Here is a 20,060-nt window from a genome sequence, read left to right as displayed (position 1 = left end):
GAGTCTGTATGTGACCTGCAAAGCCTAACATATTTCCTATCTAGTCCTTTACCAGGATAGCAGGGGCCCAATCATGGATCACTATGTAAATTTATTGCTGATCAGGCCCTAATCTACCTTTCTAGCCATCTCTTCAGTAAAACTTATGCTCCAGACATATAGAACCAATAGGATTTACCAAATATTTTGGACTTTTTCACACCTCAATATTCTTTGCCCATGATCAGTTTTCCCTTTTGGCTTGCCTGATAGTGTGTGTCTGTGTGTGTGTGTGTGTGTGTGTGTACACATTGGCCCCGTTTCATTAACTTATTGTTGCTATGGCTGGTTTCACTTTCCTTTTCTTTGTTATTCGGATAGAGTTTACATGCAGAGAAATGCACTAAACTTAAGTGTGCAGCTCAAAAACATCTGCTAAAAAACATACATCTCTATCAAGACAAAACTTTTCCAACACCCCAGAAAGTTTCCTCATATCTCTCCCCCGTTGGTCTCATCCCCTACCCTAAGCCAAAAGACAACTAATAGTCTGCATTTCTGTCTCCACAGATTCATTTCGCCTGCTATAGAGCTTCATGTAAATGGAATCATACAGTATTTACTCTTTAGTGAGCATTTTTTTTTACTTAGCATACTATGTGAGACTCTTCCAGTGGCTCATACCAGTTCACAAGAGCTGAATGCTAAATTTTCAGAAACTCTGAGAGCTGGTTGTTAAAAAAACTATCATCAAAAATTAAATTATATAAACTTACAATTAAATGACATTTTAAAAACAAAAATAATAATCAAAAAACATTATTTCCTAAGTATTTCCTACATTTTATTACATATTCTCTTGAAGTTACTTACAACCATTATATCTGTATAATGGTATGCTACTGAGCACCTCTTCCCAATTCCACATTTCATAGGTAGGTTGAAATGGGCCATAGTGTGAGTTACTACACCATGGAAATCAGCAAACACTACAAATAAGGACTTTTTAAAGTTATCAACAATATATTTAAAGCTAGTTAAACATTTATCACTAGGTCTATGTTGTCACATGTATCAATAGCTCCTTCATTTTTATTGCTGAATAGTACTCCATTGTATGATTATATTGCAATTTCTTCTTATTGTTTGAAGAATATTTGTGTTGCTAACACTTTTTTAGTATGAATAAAGCAACCATAAACATTCTTCTGTAAGCATTTCTGTTGCCTTGTGCTCCCATTTATTTTGGTAAATGCCTTGGAGAGCCAAAGGATAGGTATATGCTTAACTTTATAAGAAACTGACACACTTTTTCCAAGGAGGTTATGCAATTTCAAGGTTCCACAAGCAACACTGAGAGTTTCAGTTGCTTCACACTCTTAATTACATTGGTGTCATCAGTTTCTCCTTTCTGCCACTCTATTACATGTGTAATGATACCCCATTGGGGTTTTAATTTTTATTTCCTTGATGATTAATAATTTGAGAATTTTTCATGTGTTTATGGGTCATTGTATATTTTTTACTATGAATTTTCTGGCCAAGACTTTTGCAGTTTGGGAGGGTTGTTTTTATTTTTTTTAATATTGAGAAGTATAAGTTCTTTATATATTCCCAAAAGAAGATTTTTACTAAATATTTTTTACTATTTTCTCCCCTGTTAATGACATATCTATTCCTATTATTGATGTCTTTTGATAAAGAGAAGTTTTAAATTTTTCTGAAGTCCAATTTTTATCAATTTTGTCCTTTTTGGATTCTGCTTTCTGTGACTTTTCTTTTCTAGAAAATATTTGTCAACGCAAGTCATGAAGATTTTCTCCTATGTTTACTTCTAGAAATTTAAAGATTTGGTTTTCATATTTAGGCCTATGATCCATTTTGAAATAATTTTTGTGGATGGTATAAGTGAGGTAGGAAGCAAGGTTCATTTTGGTTTTCTTGAAAGATAGTCATTTCTTCCAGCACTATTTTCCATTTAATTCTTTTGGTAATTCAGAAATTAGTTAACTATATTAATGTAGGTCTATTTCTGGTTTCTATCCATTCCATGATTTTTTTACCTATCCCTACATCAATATTACACTGTCTTGATTACTATAAGCTTTATGGTAAATTTTAAAACAACTTTTTTCTGTTATGTTTCAAAATTTGTTTATGCTAGGTCTTTTGTATATCTACATAATTTTTTAGGTCAGCTTGTTAATTTCTAAAAAGAAAAGTCTTGATATTTTGATTGAGATTGCATTGATCAATTTGGGGAGAATGGACATCTTAATAATATTGTGTTTTATGATTCATGAACATGCTATAATATCTCTTCATTTATTTAGGCCTTCTTTAAGTCTCTCTATAATATTTCTTACTTTTTAGCAGAAGGCTCTTACATAGTTCTCAATAAATTTGTCCTACAGTACTTTTTTATGCTGTTACAAATGTTGTGGTTTTTAAAGGTTATTTTCCAGTTGTTCATTGCTAGTATGTAGAAGTACAATTAATCGCATCATGATCTTGAACCATGAGGCCTAGCTACATTCACTTACTGGTTCAATTTTTCACTTTTTTTTTCACCTTCAGTAGATTCCTTAAAATTTTCATTGCAGACAATCACACCAAATGTGAACAAAGCCAGTTTTATTTCTTTTCCAATCTGAATGCCTTTTGTGCCTTATTACACTGGCTAAGACCTCCAGGACAGTATAGGAAAAAAAGATGATGAGAGCAGACATCCTTGCCTTGTCCCCAGTCTCAGTGGAAAAGTGTTCAGCTATTCATTATTAAGTACAATGGCAGATGTAGGCTTTTCATAGATGCTTTTTATCAAACTGAGGACATTTCCTTATATTCATATTTTTCTTACTAGAGAATAAAAACTGAAACAGCAAGTAAATCTACCACAGACAGATATTGCTAAACTTTCAATGCTTTGTCCAGCACTTCAAATTTGATAAAAAAAAAAAAAGGTTATTGTTGAAAAAATGAATGAGTGACCGAACAGAGAAAAAAATATTTAAACTCTACTTCCAGAAATAAAGACTCTGCCCAAGATGTACAACCAAGCAGTAATCTTCTCTTTCATTTGGGGGTACTTTAGGGTTCTCAAAGGAATTTCCCATGCAGTGTCACCTATCAGTTCCCCATCAGGGTATCATCAAGTAATCTACCTTGGAACAATGAGAAACAATCTTTGCTAAGCTTCTCTGTTCAACACAAAGTGTATCAAAATCTAGAGAACTCAGAGAAGATCCACAGGAGAGCAACAAAAACAGAAATTAAACAGGCTTTCCGAGGAGAGATTAAAAGAATAGGAATTGTTTCAGTTAGAGGAGTAGAAAGTGACTATAAATTTTCAAGCCATAAAAGAATACCACATAAACAATGGTAGTTAGCCATGAGCCAGTTTCACTGAAGACAGAAAAGGACAAAGCTGACAGCTTGAAGAGGAAGAAATTAGCATTAAATCTAAGGAAGAAATTGAGAGAGCCATGATTTAGCACTAATAAGAATAATCAGACATGTAACTATCAAAGGAAGTCTGCGTTTACATGACACATACAATGTAGATGAGGTTCTTTTTTAAGTCAAGGGAGTTGTTATTTTTCAGAATGTTTTTCATGCCACAGTCCTGCATTTGTGGAAAGCTCCTTGTAATATAAGGCAATATTTAGACACAAGGCTTCCAAGGCTGAGACTGCCATATAATGCAGTGGGATTTTTTCAGTAAACCATAACCTGAGCATCCTTAGAAGAGACTTGCCTTATCCTGACTTCTACTTTATCATGATTAATAATATTATGGAGATGTCAGTGAGTTTCTGCCATGAAATTTATGATCACCATGTGAGTGAGCCTGTAGCTATACATTTTTTATGCTCTGAGAAAGAGATAGTTATCTCTACCTTCCCACAAAAACATCTTCTACTGAAAAATGCTTCTAAAATAGTTGCGAAGATACAGAGAAAAATATAAAATTCTAACTAAATCTAGGAAAATGAAAAAACTTCAGACTACTTTGGCACTAGGTGGGCCAACGTGGGAAAGATTAGCTGACTCTTTATTACATTTCATCCAGATGTTCTGAAACCCAAAAATGTTGGCCAAGATAAAATTTTAAAACAGCTTAAACTAAAATTGAAAACAAAGTTTTGGTGGCAAAACGCCTGCTAGGGTTTATTAAATGGTGCAGAGTTGTAAGGATTTAAATGAAAAGTGCACATAAGAAATTCTTGGAGGCATGAATGTCTAGAAGACTGCTGCAGAGGCCCATCTCAAGAACTCATTGAGGAATGCCTGGAATATTCTTAAAGACGGGAGCACTGCTGGAGACTTCCAAAGACTTACACAGCAATATAAAAATAAGGATGGCGACTTTATTTCGGGACCAGAGATCCTTCCATTTGGCTCAACTTCATGATGCATGTAACTGTTTGGAGCTAGAGAGATAAGTTGGAAGCAGATATGAGAAGAAGCCATGAGTCACCTATCAAAGCATGATCCGGGAAACTTCTTCATAGGGTGGGTAGTATGTCTAAGACACACGGGGCTAATCTGATAAGGTACTCTGATGAACATGTGTTTGTGTTGAAGACATCATTTATTCCTGAGTTCTTGACGTTTGCATTTTTATTTTGTTGAAAGTATAAGAGCCCATGCTTTTGATTTGGTCTTGAGTATCTTAACTCACTGAAATTTTGTTAAAGTCATTAAAAGGTGAAAGAGAAAAAAAAAATTGGAAAAGGCCAACTTGGGATGAAAGAAAATTTCTGAAAAGCACCTGTAGTTTCCCTTTCCTCTGAGCTTACTGTATGTATTGCATTATCCTCAGCAAGTCGGCCAGGAAGACAGAAAGGAATTACTTTGCCTAGGGCCATTCCATTTATTTTGCTTGCCATTGAGACTGCCCTGACACATATACCAGGACTCACCTTTTCTTAACAGAAGACATTAGAAAGCAGAAGACATTTGCTTTTTAAAAAGCAAAGGAAACACTTATTTCCCAAAGAATCTGTTAGTTCTGGAAGATAGTTCTCTTCTCAACTGCCAATAAAAAGGAGGCTTTTTTTCAGTTAACTGCTCAAATCTACAGGTATCTGAAATGTTAGAAATAACAAAGCCAACAAACTCAAAGTCTAGGTGAAACTGTGTATCCATTCAAATTCAAAACAGGAAGACATAAGTATTTGTTCTCACATTCTTCTCTAGTGTTCTTTTTGGAACTGAAATTTGATTCTTAAAGTGTCTACCTTGCTAAAGTCGAAATAATAATAGGATATCAAGGCAGGCCAGTGGGAAGCTTGAGCTTGATCCTTCGCCTTCCTTCTCCCATCTCCTCCACTCCTCCCCATACTCACTTTCAGCTTCAGAAAACAGAACTATGGGCAATACAAAATATTATTGGAAAAACCCATTAGGTGTCAAACAAGAAAATAATCTGTGTAAATCCAGCTACCTGGATGCAGGAACCGTGAACACTGCCCTCCCTCGGGGCTCCCCTGAGCAGTGTGGGGTGTAGAGTTAACTGTCAGCTTAGAATACTGCCTCACCAGGTGCATATGTCTGCCCATTGACTCAAAATCTCGTGTTTATTTAAAAACATGCACTGAACTCATATAAGATGTTTGACACTATGCTGCGAAGATGAAATAAGAAGTGTCTTGAGTTCATGGAGCTCCCTTTGTAATGGAGGAAATGGAAACACAACTAAAAAGCCCAGCACAATGCGAGAACAGTCAACGATGTGCCTGGAAGTTATTTTTGAAGTGAATGTTCAGTCCCCCTGAATTCAAAACAGGTAAGGGAAGTTTTCTTTAATAGTAACTTACATGGAAACACTCTCAACATCCAAATTTAGGGATTAGCATTTCATCTAAATGACAAAATATTACAATGTTTAAGTAAGTATTTTTAATTTCATACATATTTTTACATATACGCACATGCATATGTTCTCTGAGAATATAAGGAACTAGCCTGGGTAACATAATGAGACCACATCTCTACAAAAAAAAAAAATTAAAAATTAGCCTGGCATAGTGGTGTCCACCTGTAGTCCCAGCTACTCTGGGGGGCGGAGGTGGGAGGATCACTTGAGCTAAGGACGTCGAGGCTGCCATGAGCTGTGATCACACCACTGTACTCTAGCCTGGGCAATAAAGCAAGAGACCCAGTCTCAAAAAAAAAAAAAAAAAAGAAAGAAAAGAAGAAGAAAAGATAAAAAAAGAAATATATATATATACACACACATACATAAATACAGCAAAGATTATAACACAATAAAAATTGCATATATATATGCAGTTTATATATAAAATACCAATATGAATCCAATAATAAATTTATAGCATGAACACTTACAACCCAGGCGGATGACTTCCCTTCCCCAAATTTCCAGGTATAGTGGATTCACTCCCATAATTCCGCCACAGTTTAGGAAATCCCAAACCCTGCCCCAAGATTTCTGCAGTTTCCCACGGGTTTCAGTGCTCACCTGCTCCTGAGCTCCTGCTTCCTTGACACATTTATGCTACTTGCATTGACCTAGACTCAACATTAATGCCTCTTCACAGCACCCCAAAAATATCCACCATGAAATGCCACAAATGCCTCCTCTGTGTCACCAGCCACCTCTGACTCCCTTTATCCAGAGGATGCCCAGCCCCATCCCTCCTTTTCTTCCTGTACCAAGGGACAGTATATTGTCCCATCCTAAAGCCAGAAAATGTATCAGCTTATCTTTATCAAAAAGAAAAAAGGGGGAAAAAAAAGGAATTTCACCCAAAAAGGAATTCTGATACCAGCTGTTACTTTAAAAAAAATTTTTTTTAATTAAAAAATTAAAAGATGAAACACTCATTACACACCAAAAGGCTGTTAGAGGAATTCCAGTGCTTAGGGACTGGAATTTTTTTTTCTTTGTGGTTTTCTGTAGTTTCCCAATTTTCCATGTATTCCTTTACAAATAAAAAACACAATGGAAATGGTGTTGGTGAGAGCCCTACCTCGTGAGGGTGAAGGGCGGGCCGCCCACAACAGCCGGGCTCAGGAAGGGCCGGGAGTGTGCCCCGCGTCCCCTAGTGGCGCGGCCTGGTGAGTGCGCCCCCTGCTCCTATAGGGTCAGCAAAAGCTGCCCTTGCGAAGGTCACCTGCATCCCCACCCTTTAAAGCCAATTACCTTTTCTCGTGCCCATCCTTCTCAGCTTGGCTCTGCTGACAGTAAACAGGGCAGAACCCCGTGTCTGAGGCCTTGTCTTAGCGGCCGGAAGGGTGCAGAGCCTGGAGTCGCCACGTGGAGCCAGGTGAGCTAGAGTGGTTCTAAGTCCGTGAACTCTCTGTAACCTCCTTGGAAATCCGGGCAGCTGCTGTGTATTGCTGCCCCTCCTCATCACAGCTGCTTAATTGTTTCAACAGAGCAGTTTGCCTGTTTGGGGCTACAAATTAAAAGGTCTTGTTTCAGTTTGTGTGTTTCTTAAATTTCAGTTCAATTTGTGACAGTAATCCTTTTTAGGATTCCCTAGCTCAGACACCTCGCTGTTTCCTAAAGTGAACAGCGCAGCCTCAAGCCTCCCTGCCATTCACTTAGCAGCCAAAGGGAGCCCCCAGTTACTGGGGATATCAGTTGCATATACACTCACTCCAGCATTCGGGCTGGGAGAAATAGTGTTTTAGTCCGATGTCACACTGTTCTAAAGAATACCTGAGACTGGGTGATTTATAAAGAAAAAAGATTTAATTGACTCACAGTTCCACATGGCCAGGAGGATACAGGACACTTGCAATCATGGCAGAAGGTGAAGGGAAAGCAGGCACCTTCCTCACAAGGCAGCAGGAGAAAGAGCTCAAGGGAAACTGACTTTTTAAAACCATTTCTTATGAGAACTCCCTGTCAGGAGAACAGCATGGGGGAAACCACCCCCATGATCCAATCATCTCCCACCCGGTCCCTCCCTCTATACATGGGGATTACAATTCGAGATGAGATTTGGGTGGGGACACAGAGCCAAACCATATCAAATAGTTCGCCTGGTGAGTCCTGCTTTGGGAAGACCCCTGTCGTCTCCCCATTGTCCAGGGAGCTTCCTTCCTGTGCTCCCTGTTGGCCTCCAGGGAGTACCCTTCTCTTCTCTTAGCTTTCTTTTCCCTCACCAAAGTCTCCTAAGCCTGCTGTCTTCAGTCTTACAGTTTGCATCAACCCTTCTGTCGCATTTGTCTCTCTGCTCCAACTTGGGATTGGAGGGAATTTACTTACCATTCCCCAAACACCCCCTGACCTTTCTGGGCTTTGGGCCTGGCTTTCTCCAGACTTCACCTGCCCTTAAACCAGCACACTGAAAAATCTTCCACTCTCGTCTGGCTGCAGGACTCAACCCATACTCCTTTAATGAAGGTTGCCTCCCACGGTTCCAGGGCCAGTCACTTGGTGATGTCCTGATGGCATCTTCAAGGCCATCTCACAGCTTGTCTGCCCAATGGTACATCCACTCCAGTAGCCTCTTGCTCCCCTAAATCTCCTGCTGCTAGTAAATCCCCACAGGAATTACTGTCCATCCTCAGGAGTCTGGGCCTTATTGCTATTGGTAATAATAACAGCACCATTTCTGAGAGTTTTTTCTGTGCTTGCTGTGCTTATTGTCTGGATGCTTTTCATGACTTAGCTCTTTCATCCTCACATCAACCTAGGAGCAGACACAGGCAGGTGAAGGGCCAGGCCCCAGTGCCTCACCACAGGGAACCTGTGCTTTTCTGAAGCTCCTTCCTTGGGCTTCACTAGGTCCCTACAAGTGCCTAGGACCCACTGGGCTGGCAGTGCCTTTACATAAGCACGGGGTCAACCAGGTGCCATGACACCAGTCATATTGTTATGACTGCCATTTCATAGATAAGAAATTAGAGGCATAATGAAGTTAAGATACCTTTTCCGAAGTTTCTTTGGGAACTAAGATTTGAATATAATTTCTTTGACTCCAGAGCCCAAGCTCTTAGCCATCACATGACACTGTCCTTCCTGTTTTTTTCTTCTGTCCTTTTTGATTTCAGTGTAGGTTTTATCTTCCCAATACCCCTAAGGGTATATGTGTTGGAGTCCTCGGTTCCTCTGCCTAGCACAGAGGAACTCAGTATCTGCAGGACTGGATTAAAAAGGCAGGATATTTCCTCACAATTAAAGGCCACCAGGAGAGAGTCCTTGATCTTCAGTATTCTCAGCTGCTCCAGGAAGTGAGCAGCCGTAGGGTCAGTAGAGGCCTGAGTGGAGATGTTGAAATGTCCCTAGATATTGGAAACCTCCTGACTAATAGATCTGAGATGGGTGAGAGAGATCGAGAGTAAAGAAGAAGGCCACAGAGACTCACATTTCCTGGAAGCTCTCTGGAGCACTACCTTGACTCGAAGAATTAGGAAGGAGGCTGAACTGAGTCTAGCTCTGGTCTACCAGCATTACCCGTCCTCATCACTGAGCTGTTCCAGGCAGCACGGGTGGGTGGGACCAAACCATCTTGTCGCTACAGGTGCAGCTTTTGGCCATAAGACAGCAAGTTTATCATGGGAATAGAAGAAAGAAAATGATGCCCTTAATGGGATCTAACTCTGAATATTTATTTCATGATTCAAGTTTATTATTCACATCTATGTAAATTGTTTTTATTAATCAATTTCACTAAATCACAAGTCTCATAAGTTCTTTTCATTGACTTACTGACTTTTTAAAGTGAGCTTGTTGTTTTTCAATGGGTACCAGCAATGACAGGCTTTCAGTAAATGTGATAGGTGTTTTCTTTTTTTTTTTTTTTTGTAATTATACTTTAAGTTCTGGGATACACGTGCAGAATGTGCAGGTTTGTTACACAGGTGTACACGTGCCATGGTGGTTTGCTGCACCTATCAACCTGTCATCTACATTAGATATTTCTCCTAATGCTATCCCTCCCCTAGCCCCACACCTGGCAACAGGCGCTGGTGTGTGATGTTCCCCTCCCTGTGATGTGACAGGCTTTATAATCCTATGTAACCAGTGTTTCCCAGGTCTCTCCAGCCTAGATACAAAATCAAGGTCACCATAACAGAAACAGGTAAGAGAAACAAAACCCTGATTCCCTGGATCTGCTTCCCACCCACAATAGCAGAATCTAGCCCTGCCCTGGCCCACCCCACCTCCCAGATATTCCTGGGAGGCCCCTGGACTGCAGTAGGATTTCTCCTCCCTGCTCCACCTGCTTCTGTGGAGCAGGCTCCCGCCCTGCTCCATGCTGTCTGCTGCTCTGGGCCTTGGCCAGGCTGCTCTGCTCCCCAGGGATGTGGGCTTTGCATTGACCCTCTGAATGTAGCTGAGTTCCTACATATGGAAACTACGGTGACAGAAGAGCTTCAACGTATTTTTCTTTCCATCTCCACCACTCAAGATTCTGGCACAAGTTTCTAGGAACAGTAGGGAGGCAGTGCAAAAGCCACCCCTCCCGTTTCACACTGAGCCATTTTCCCTGGACCAAATTTGTGTTCCCCCATTCTCTCCTTTCTTATCTTAAATTCCTTCCTAAGAGGTTTCCAGTCATTTCTATAAATGGCTCCCAGGAAGGCACCACTCCATGCAGCAGAGCAACCCAGAAATATGCCCTCCATGGAAAGCCCTCCTTTCTTGAACTGCTGCATATGAAAGTCCCCTTTCTCCTGCCAGTAAGGGAAAATGATCTGAACAAGGAGGGGTGAGATTCTCCGGAGTGAAAGTAGAATAATGCCCAGAGAAAGAAGGGGTCTCCCTCCCTAGTTCCAAAGAAAGTCAGCCACCATCTGTGACCACCCACTACCACCCTGAGCAGAGACAAAGGCAGGAAAGTTTGTGTCAAAAGGCTATCACTCCAAACACTATCCCTGTACGTTTCAGGGACCCAGTGAAACACACTAGTTTCTTTAGTGTAGGTTAAACACTGCACATGTTCCCAGAAAACAGAAAAGTTTGTATGAATTCTCAACTACATGTTTTTCTGGGAACAAAATTCTCTTTTCTAACATTAAAAATTCTGTAGGATTCACAAAATCAGATTAAATGCCAGATACCAACACTGTCCTTGAATAACCCCATAACCTAGTGGAGTCAGAGACAGCTTAGCACAGCTTAGGTTCTTAAGCCACCACCCTGCCTCTTTCCTAGACACACACACATACACACAGGTGCACACACACACAGGTGCACACACACATACACTGACTTTTCTCTTATATGAATTATTTCCATCTCCAACTCTTGACTTGACATCGCATGGATCTCCCCCCAGATTCCAGCTTCCTAAGCTGTCACAGTAGGAAGGAAACTTGTTTATACAGCATCAAATCAGATAGAAATTGTCACTCCAATAAGATCGACTTATTGACACAACCCTCTGAATGCATTTTGGTGCCTTTGACTCTACCATAAAAGTAGAAAAAAAGGGGTAAGAAAGCTAGAAGAAGTAGGTAAATGAAGCTCAAAAGGATTTGGGCTGGACTCTGGATCAGTAGAAAACGTGGTGATGCTGCTTCTGACTGAATGTTTGTCTTGCAAAGCATCAGATTGGCTGAGCACTGGTATTGTCTCTTCGTTGCTGACTGAGGAAAATGTACTAGTTTCCTAATTATTACCACAAACATAGTAGAAATTTATTCTTTTCAAATTCTAGAGTCCAGATGTCCAAAATTAAAGTTTCATCAGGACTACTCTCCCTCCAGAGGTTCCAGGGAAGAGTCCTTCCTTGCTTCTTCCAGCTTCTGATGGCTCCTGGGGTTCCTTGGCTTGTGGCTGCACTACTCTACTTTCTGCCTCTACCTTCAGATGACCTCCTTCCCTAGGTCCCTTTGTCTTCTTTTCTGTCATAATGACAATGTCATTGGATTTAGGGTTCACCCTAAATCCAGGATGATCTCTTCTCAAGATCCTTACCTTAATTATATCTGCAAAGACTATTTCCAAATAAGGTCACATTCACAGGCATGTGGTGTAGAGGTTAGGAATGGAGCATATCTTTCAGGACCTACACCCTACAGAATGTATTTTCTACTAAACCCTGCAGAATGTATTCTCACCTAACCTGATCCTCCACTTTCTCTTTGAACCAGCACAAAGAAGATTATACCAAAGGCACTTAGATCCCCCAAATAACCTGAAAGAGAGGATACCTCTGTCTCTTGAGGTAAGTGAAAAGCACACTGTAAACAGTGCCTGTGCTGGGTTTTTGTTTTGTTTTAGTTTTTTATTTTTGTTTTTTTGAGACGGAGTCTCGCTCTGTCACCAGGCTGGAAGGCAGTGGTGCAATCTCGGCTCACTGCAACCTTCGCCTCCTGGGTTCAAGCGATTTTCCTGCCTCAGCCTCCCGAGTAGCTGGGACTACAGGCACGCACCACCACGCCCAGCTAATTTGTGTGTTTCTTAATAGAAACAGGGTTTCACCATGTTGGCCAGGATGGTCTTGATCTCCTGACCTCGTGATCCACCTGCCTCAGCCTCCCAAAGTGCTGGGATTACAGGTGTGAGCCACTGCGCCTTGCCACCTGAACTGTTTTTAAGCTTCTCTAAGCATCCTGAGGCACAGAGCACAGTGCTAGAAACAGATGACAGCATTTCTTTTAATTTTATGGAGTAAACAGAGAGGACTGGGAGAGATGAAGATTGAACAAACAGATTATAAAGACTTCTTCCCATTTACTGGCCCCTGCACCTCCACTCAAACCCCACATAAATCACCTGAAGAAATAGACCAAGATAGAGTAACTAGCAGGTAAATATTCGACAAGTGAATGCATAAATTAATAAACAAATTAATGGTTTTTATAAAGCCCTGAGATTTTCTTTACTTTCTTTTTTTTTTTTTTTTAAGACAGGACCACATTGTGTCCCCCAGGCTGGAGTGCAGTGGCATGATCATGGCTTGCTGTACCCTTGACTTTCCAGTCTCAAAAGATCCTCCCACCTTAACCTCCTAAGCAGCTGGGACTATAGGCATGTGCCACCATGCTTCTCTAATTTTTTTTTTTTTTTGAAGCAATAGAGTCTCACTGTGTTGCCCAGGTTGGTCTCAAACTCCTGGGCTCAAGTGATCCTCATGCCTCAACCTCCCAAAGTGCTGGGATTAAAGGCATGAGCCACCACACCCAGCCCTGAAATTTTCTGATATATAATTAATACCCAAAAGAAGTGACAAGGAAGATAATTCTATCTAGTTTCACTAATATTTATTTTTAAAATGCCTACTTTGCCTCATATCCTCATGTTGGGTCTAAATTAAGACACTCAACAAATATGGGAGCTTAGTTCGATGATGATGGTCGTGATTAACTGATAAACAACATCAGTTAATATTCATTAAGCACTATCATGGGCCAGGCGCCGTGTTTAATGTGTGGCCATCATCAAAAACATTTTGTTTGGCCAGGTATGGTGGCTTTTGCCTATAAACTCAACTACTAAGGAGGCTGAGGCAGAAGAATTGCTTGAGGCCAGGAGTTCAAGACCAGACTGGACAACATAGCAAGACCTCATCTCCACATCCAAAAAAATAAGAAGAAGAGTAACAAGAGCTAGTGGTAGGCCTAACTATAATTTCAAAGTAACAAGAAGCATAAATATTTAGAGAAACTTGCAGGAACTGTGATGTAATGTGAATACATTTGAGATTTCTATTACTGACAAATAATGGGTGCTGCTCAAACAATGGGGTCTGTTGCTACATTAATAACTGAAGGAAATGCTAAATTTCAGTCTGAAGTTAATGAAAATAAAGATGCAATTTTTATTCCCATTCAAGTTCACAGACTGCCTGAATTTTCTCCACAGATCCCTTGTCCATAGTCTCTTTGATCTGAATATAAACTGAGCCAAGCTTCCCTTTTAGTGTTAGATGTTTTTTTAATAACCTGTTCTTTAGAAATGTCAAGAGTATTGGAGAATCACTGGCAGTCAGATCATTTTCTTGTCACCTTAAAATCAAGGTCAATGTGTAAGAGGCAGCTACTGGACAGGTCCTTCTCACTGTCAGTCCTGCACACTGGAGTGGTGGCCGTCCACTCATATGTGCTCAGCTATCTATCTTATCCCCAGTGTGTCCTGGGAGACACTAGTCCAGTGACATATCCCGCTTTGTGGTCAAGTGAACTCAGGAAATGCTACATCAACTCTTTGCCTCTTAGAAATTTACAATGCAAACTAGCATAGTAAAGGCTCTGAGAGGTACTACAAAGCAGTTAACCCAAACATGGCCTGACCACAGAACCACCTTCTTTCTTTTTTCCACTGTGTAACTGCTAGTTTCATTGAACAGAGAATTCACCTTGGGAAACATTTGTTTGAGTAGTGTTAAAAGTACCACAAAACAACTCCCCAACCAACTGAAATAAACCAGCTCCAAATTAAACCCATAGGCTTTTCCTAGAACAAATCCAGAACAAGCTCTAGATGGAAAAGGGAAACTATGCACCAGGGTAGTTTGTGTTATGCTCAGCAATGTATGTGCTCAGTTTAACAAAAGCCGTGCTTCTTCCTATTTGCCATGAAGGAGTTCTATGGCCAAGTTCTACCTACTGAGTAAATACCCTTCTCATAATCACCACCAAACCATAGCAATCACAGTGGGTCAATATGACTTCAGTGATCTGATTTATTAATTAGTACTCTTGTTTTAAGTAACAGAGCCCACTGTAGTGATCCTAAGCATAAAGGCAATTCATCAGAAGGTGAAAGGTCATCTCACAAACCAGATAGAATGCAACCAAGTCACTTTAGGAGGGTAATGAACCCAGGGATTGCACAACTAGTAGGGCTTGGCTCTCAGCCTTTCTCCCTCCTTCTCCCTTCTCCTCTTCCCCTTCCTCCTCCCTCCTTCCTTTTGCCTCCTTTTCACCCCCCTCTCGCCACTCTCTCTCTCTCCCTTCTTTGCTTGTCTTCACTTTTCATTTTCTAATTCTAGCATGCTTTTCCTCTAACACAAGTGCATATACTCTCCCCCACCTTCACTGAATTGCTTCTTCAGTGAATTCCATAGTGTTGACTGGCTTTCTTTGATTTTGCATATGGCAAAAAAAAAAAAAAAAAAAAAAAAAAAAAAAAAAAACATGGCTACCATGAGCTCCTGAGTTACCAGTAAAACCACAAATGAGACTGAATTCTGTCTGGTCCAGCTTGGGTCAGGTGGCTTCCCTGGCCTGCCAGGAGCCATGTCTATGATATAGTGAAGATCAGGGTCCACAAACGGGGAAGAGAGGATGAAATACAGACAACCTGCATTGATGACATCTGGAAAACTACTTAAACAGAGCAAAGACTTGCTTAGTTGATCACACACACGTTATTAATTCCATTACTGTTAATAACTTAAATTCTTGCTTCAGGCTGGAATATAATAAGAAGTATATGTGGCAAAATGTGCTCATTCCCCCTTCTCAACTAAACACCTGGACAAAGGCATCTTAGAAACAAAATCAGCAGGATAAAAGAAAGAATTACTCAGATGCAATGGTTAATAATTAATAATCATTCCACCCACAAACGAGGATTCCACCTTTATTGTTAATGAGCTAAGGACTCAAGGGTTACATATTTTCTGTGTGTATTTTTTTTAATTTCTTTTCAAGCATTCAATAATTATTCTCAAATTATCCTTCAATATGAGCAAGAGGCTACAGAAAAGATGGTTATTCTCTCATAAGCATTCACAACATGATCCCAATACATGCCAGGCTCGCCTCTGCCATTTTCTCACACCCACCTGTGTTCCAGCCACACAGAATGTCTTGCTCTTCCCAAGCTATGGAATATTGTTTATCTGAAATTCAAATTGAACTGAGTGTTCTCTATTTTTATTTACTAAATCTGGAAACCTACCCAGATCACACTTTGCCCTCAAAGCTCCTGGAGTTTGTCACGCTACGCCTTTCACTTAGGATGCCGTCCACCAGTCCCCTCCCCCGGATAAATTCAGTCTCCAAAAAAGGGAGGCTTAGAGTTTAGTGGAATGAAGTGGAAAATAGAGTATAGCACACATAGGTTAAGCCTTGTCTTGTCAAGCTTAAGTTTCTGTGTGTGTGTGCGTGTGTGTGTGTGTGCATGTGCTGATTCAGTGTAAAATGTATTTTTTATTGTTAAGTTATGGTTAAAGTAGAATGAAAACCTCTGAGCAACCTCTGAGCAAACCCTCTGAGCAACCTTAGGATCAGCTGTAATTCTCAGTTATTATTTCTTGTGATCTCCTAGCATTCCTTTCAAACACTTTCAATGGCTCCTCTTTTCATACATAGGCTTTCCATAATCTGGCCCCAACCTCTTACCCATCTCATCTCACAGCTAACTCCATTACACAAACCATTCACCTCAGATAAATGGCCTTCTTCCTTCCCTGAATCTATGACACACACTCTGTTTCATAAATTGTGTTTGCCTTCTCCCACAGTCACTCCACCACCCCTGCCAACCCTGGCCTCTCTCCTCTTTCCTCTCTCCTCTCTCCTCTCCTAAGGCTCACACTTACTTAAAGCTCAAGTTATGTTTGTGTAACCTTAAACAAGTCACTTCCCATCTGGGCACAGGGTCTTTGTTGACAGAATCAGGGAATTGGGGGAGAGATCTGGCAAGATGGCCAAATAGGAACAGCCCAAGTCTGCACCTCCCAGTGAGACTAACGCAGAAGGTGGATGATTTCTGCATTCCCAACTGAGGTACCCTGTTCATCTCATTACAGTGATCAGTGGTTTTTATTCCAGGGATGCAAGGATGGTTCAACATATGTAAATCATATGTAAATCAATAAATGTGTTTCACCATATAAAGAAAATTAAGAACAAAAAACGTATCTCAATAAATGCAGAAAAAGCATCTGATAAAAATCCAACATCCCTTCATGATATAACTAGACATTGAAGGAACATACCTCCAAATAATAAAAGCCACACATTACAAACCCATGGCCAACATCATACTGAAAGGAGAAAAGCCAAAAGCATTTCCCCTATGACCTGAAACTGAACAAGCCTGTCTACTCTCACCTCTCCTATTCAACATAGTACTGGAAGACCTAGCCAGAACAATCAGGCAAGAGAAAGAAATAAAAGGCATCCAAACTGAAAAAAAAAAAAAAGTCAGATTATCTCTTTTCACTGATGACATGATCCTATACCTAGAAAACCCTAAAGATTCCTTGAAAATACTCCTAGACATAATAAATGACTTCAGTAAAGTTCAACAAAGTTTCAGAATACAAAACCAAATGTACAAAAATCAGTAGCATTTATATACCCCAATAACACTCAAGCTGAAAACCAAATCAAGAACTCAATTCCATTTACGATAGCTATATATAATAAAACTAAAATTAAATACCTAGGAATATATTTAACCATAGAGGTTAAAGATCCCTACAAGGAAAAATACAAAACACCAATAAAAGAAATCATAGACGACACAAACAGAAAAACATCCCATCTGGGCACAGTGGCTCGTGCCAGTAATCCCAACACCTTGGGAGGCCAAGACAGGAGGATCCACTGAGCCCAGGAGGTTGAGACCAACCTGGGCAACATAGAGAGACCTTGTTTCTACAAAAAAATTAAAAATTAGCCAGCCATGGTGGCTAACACTTGTAATCCCAGCTACCTAGGAGGCTGAGGCAGGAGGATTGCTTGAGTCTGGGAGGTTGAGGCTTCAGTGAGCTATGATTGTGCCACTGCACTCCAGCCTGGTTAACAAAGTGAGACCCTGTTTCAAAAAAAAATAAAAAGAAAAGAAAAATATTCCATGCTCATGGATTGTGGAGAATCAATATCTTTAATATGGCAATAATTTATTGCCCAAAGCAATCTGTGGTTCAGTACAGTTCCTATCAAATTACCAACGTCATTTTTCACAGAAAAAGAAAAAACAATTCTAACACTCATACAGAACCAGGAAAGAGCCAGATTAGCAAAGCAATCCTAAGCAAAAGAAAAAAGCTGGAGGTATCACATTACCTGACTTCAAATCATACTACAAGGCTGTAGTAACCAAAACAGCATGGTACTAGTATAAAAATAGACACATAGATCAATGAAACAAAATAGAGAACCAGAAATAAAGCCACATACCCACAACCAGCTGACCTTTGACAAAGTAAACAAAAATAAGCAATGGGAAAAGGGCACCCTATTCCATAAAAGGTGCTGGGAAAACTGGCTAGCCATATGCAAAATAATGAAATTGGACTCCTATCTCTCATTTTCTACAAAATTACTCAAAATGAACTAAAGACTTAAATGTAAGACTTGGAACTATAAAAATCCTAGAAGAAAACCTAGAAAATAAATACTCTTTTGGACACTGGCCTAGGCAAAGAATGTATGACTAAGGCCTCAAAAGCAAATGCAACAAAAACAAAAACAGATAAATGGGGCTTAACTAAACTAAAAAGCTTCTGCATAGAAAAAAAAAGATTAAACAGATAACCCACAGAATAGGAGAAAAATTTGCAAATTATGGCTCCAACAAAGGACTAGTATCCAGCCTCTACAAGAAACTCAGACCCCTCTACAAGAAAAAAAAAATGACCCTATCAAAAAGTGGCCAAAGGACAAGAACAGACATTTCTCGAAGACATACATGCAACCAACAAATATATGAAAAAATGTTCAACATCACTAATCATCAGAGAAATGCAAATTAAAACCACAATGAGACATCATCTTACACGAGTCAAAATGGCTATTATTGAAAAGTCAAAAAATAGTAGATGTTGGTGTGGATGTGGAGAAAAGAGAACACTTACACACTCTGGTTGAGAATGCAAATTAGTAAAACCTCTATGGAAAACAGTATGAAGATTTCTCAAAGAACTAAACATATAACTACCATTTGACCCAGTAATTCCACTACTGAGTATCCACCCAAAAGAAATCATTACATAAAAAAGATAACTGCCACCAGGTGCAGGGGCTCACACCTGTAATCCCAGCACTTTCGGAGGCTGAGGCGGGTGGATCACCTGAGGTCGGGAGTTCGAGACCAGCCTGACCAACATGGAGAAACCCCATCTCTACTAAAAAATACAAAAGTAGCCGGTGTGGTGGTGCATGCCTGTAATCCCAGCTACTCAGGAAGCTAAGGCAGGAGAATCACTTGAACCTAGGAGGCGAAGTTTGCGGTGAGCTGAGATCGAGCCATTGCACTCCAGCCTGGGCAACAAGAGCGAAACTCTGTCTCAAAAAAAAAATACATATATAAGAAAATAACTGCAAGTATATGTTTATCACAGCATTTTTCACAATAGAAAAGTCATGGAATCAACCTAAGTGTCCATCAACAGATTGAAGAAAATGTACATATCCACCATGGAATATAATGCAGCTGTAAAAAAGAATAAAGTCATGCCTTTTGCAGCAACATGGGTGGAACTGGAGGCCATTATCCTAAGAGAAGTAACTCAGAAACAGAAAGCCAAATATCACATGTTCTCACTTATTAGTTAGAGCTAAACAATGGGCACATATGGACATAAAAGATGGAAATAATAGACGCAGACTACAAAAGCAGGGAGAGTGAGAGAGGGGTGAAGGTTGAAAAATTCTCTATTTGAGTGGTGGCTGCATTAGAAGTCCAAACCCCACCATTATACAACATATCCATGTAATAAACACGCGCAGGTACCCCCTGAACCTAAAATAAAAATAATATTAAAAAATTTTAAGACAAATTTAATAAGTAAAATATACAGTATTTTGAATGGTGATATTGCTATAGAAAAAAAAAAGCAACATGTACAACTTGTTTACACCTTTACTCAAACATGTTAACTGTAACAAGACGTCTTTGAGATAACTGAGAAATTTGAATATGGACTGGTCTTATACAGTACTATTGTTAGATATGATGATGGCATGGTGTCTGTGTTTAAAAAAGATATTTATCTATTAAAGGTGAATACTGAAGTATTTATGGATAAGATTGCAAAATGTTGATAATTACTGGTGTCGGATGATAGATACCCAAAGAAGGGCCTTTATACTAATATCCTATGTATTTATATTTCTAATTTTGTGTATGTGGACCGCTGGAAAAGAACATTCCAGGCATAAGTTGGAGCTAGTGCAGAGCCCTGGAGTAG

At 39.9% G+C, this 20,060-nt stretch overlaps 1 long non-coding RNA gene across 1 annotated transcript in view; it reads right to left on the bottom strand.

Annotated features, from left to right (window-relative positions):
* LOC129525132 (uncharacterized) overlaps positions 1-7,853 on the bottom strand; it is a 61,464-nt gene extending 53,611 nt beyond the window's left edge. The window contains exon 1 of the long non-coding RNA XR_008669220.2: positions 7,151-7,853. This is a non-coding gene — a long non-coding RNA (uncharacterized lncRNA). The remainder of the gene's footprint in view (positions 1-7,150) is intronic.
* Between the last annotated feature and the right edge of the window lie 12,207 nt (positions 7,854-20,060).

Source organism: Gorilla gorilla, chromosome 8 (genome assembly GCF_029281585.2).
Source record: "Gorilla gorilla gorilla isolate KB3781 chromosome 8, NHGRI_mGorGor1-v2.1_pri, whole genome shotgun sequence".
Taxonomy (NCBI): domain Eukaryota; kingdom Metazoa; phylum Chordata; class Mammalia; order Primates; family Hominidae; genus Gorilla; species Gorilla gorilla.
This window is presented reverse-complemented; position numbering and strand designations above follow the sequence as displayed.